This window comes from Falco peregrinus, chromosome 6 (assembly GCF_023634155.1).
Source record: "Falco peregrinus isolate bFalPer1 chromosome 6, bFalPer1.pri, whole genome shotgun sequence".
Classification (NCBI taxonomy): domain Eukaryota; kingdom Metazoa; phylum Chordata; class Aves; order Falconiformes; family Falconidae; genus Falco; species Falco peregrinus.
In genome coordinates this window covers 55,430,306-55,431,880 of record NC_073726.1, presented here as the reverse complement: position 1 = coordinate 55,431,880, position 1,575 = coordinate 55,430,306, and positions in this window count along the sequence as shown.

Genomic DNA, 1,575 nt, shown 5'->3' with positions numbered 1-1,575 from the left:
AGCTGAGTGAGGGGGACCCATTTACCACCCCTGTGCCGCAGCAAGGGTTACAGGGCTTGTGGGGAGAGGGTGAATCCCTTCCAAAGAAACACCTTGTTTGGGGAGGGTGGCACTGACTCCAAAAGGGGAGCTTTTTTGGCAAGCTGGGGGTATTTGGGATGTGAATGCAGCAAGGTCCTTCCCCTTCCCAGGCCCTGACACCACTGGCCTGAGTCTTTGCCCCAAGGGTTTACCACACCCTCTGTGCCCACCCCTGGCTGACCACATGGAGCCCTGCAGCCCTGGCAAGCCCACAGGATGGTGACCCTGAAGGTCCTGGGTCCAAGTGGTGCCTCTGCCCTTCTTTGCCATGCCATCCCTGACCTGAAGTTCAGCTGATTTTATCCTGCCTCCTAATAAAACTGGCTGTTTTCGTAATCCAGGTGTGCTCCGTGCCAACCCTTCTCCAGTGTGTACATTTCTGGCACTGTGGTCTCCTTGAACAGGCAGAGGAGGGACCAGAAACCAAAGGGCCCTGAAGGCAGTGTACCTGCAGCCCCCACCACTAAGGGAGCTCTGCACGAGAGATGGTAGGGATGAGCCTTACTGGGTTTACTGGTCTTCCAGTGGGCAGCTTTTAAGAAAAACCAGCACAAGGATCAGGCAACCTTCCTGCCTCCTCTATTCACTTGTTCCTTTCAAGTCTAGCCTATCTGGCCCCACCAGTTTAAGATTTCCCTGGGACATGTGTGTGCGTGACTAAGTAGCCAACTGGTTTGGTTTAAACTCAGTTTTAAGGAAAGAGGAAACTGCTGCTTTCCCAAAAGCTTCTTCTGAGGTGTGAGGTATTTGCGGAGTGGCACCACCCCTTCCCCACCAGCACCAAGTTCCACAGAAATTTGTATTTAATTTGACATTTAAATCAGCCCTCACCCAAAGTTGCCTTAATATTGAACAAGTGCAAAATAACTCTGGGCAGATTAGTACTTGTGTCATTACAGAGGTTTAAAAAAATTACTCTAAAAGGCACTGTAAATCCATAGAAGGAGATTTTCACTCTCCGCCAAGCAGCGTGCACAATAACAACCAAGTAATCAAGAAAAACACCATGCTCTGAATGAATGGGAGTGCATATGGTGTCCCTCATCCCTCCTAGTTCTGCTCTCTCTGGGGCCAAGGTGCATTTGGGAGGCACTTTCTGGTCTGTGGCAGTCAGTGAAGGAGCTGATAAGTGTCTGGGGTGTGGAAAACACATACAGTAAGAGCACACTTTGCTCTTATTTCTCCTGTTAACCTGTCCCTTTGCTGTACCAGAATCCACTGAAGCAGGGGAACTGACTGTTGTAACACATTTCTGGCTCCTCCTGGGACGTACTCTAGCTACATTTAAGCCATTAATGGCACCACATCAGCTTGAAAACCTAATTTCTTTAAAGTCTGGTATTGTTTGAAACACATCTCTCCTACCTTCAGTCTGCAAGTCAGCAGCTTGCATCACGGCTTCACAAAACCCCTTCCCAATCTGCTCCCCAATTTTACATTAGTATCCATGAGTTTTCTCTCTCATCCTCTATGTTACAGGTTTGGAGCTGTGTA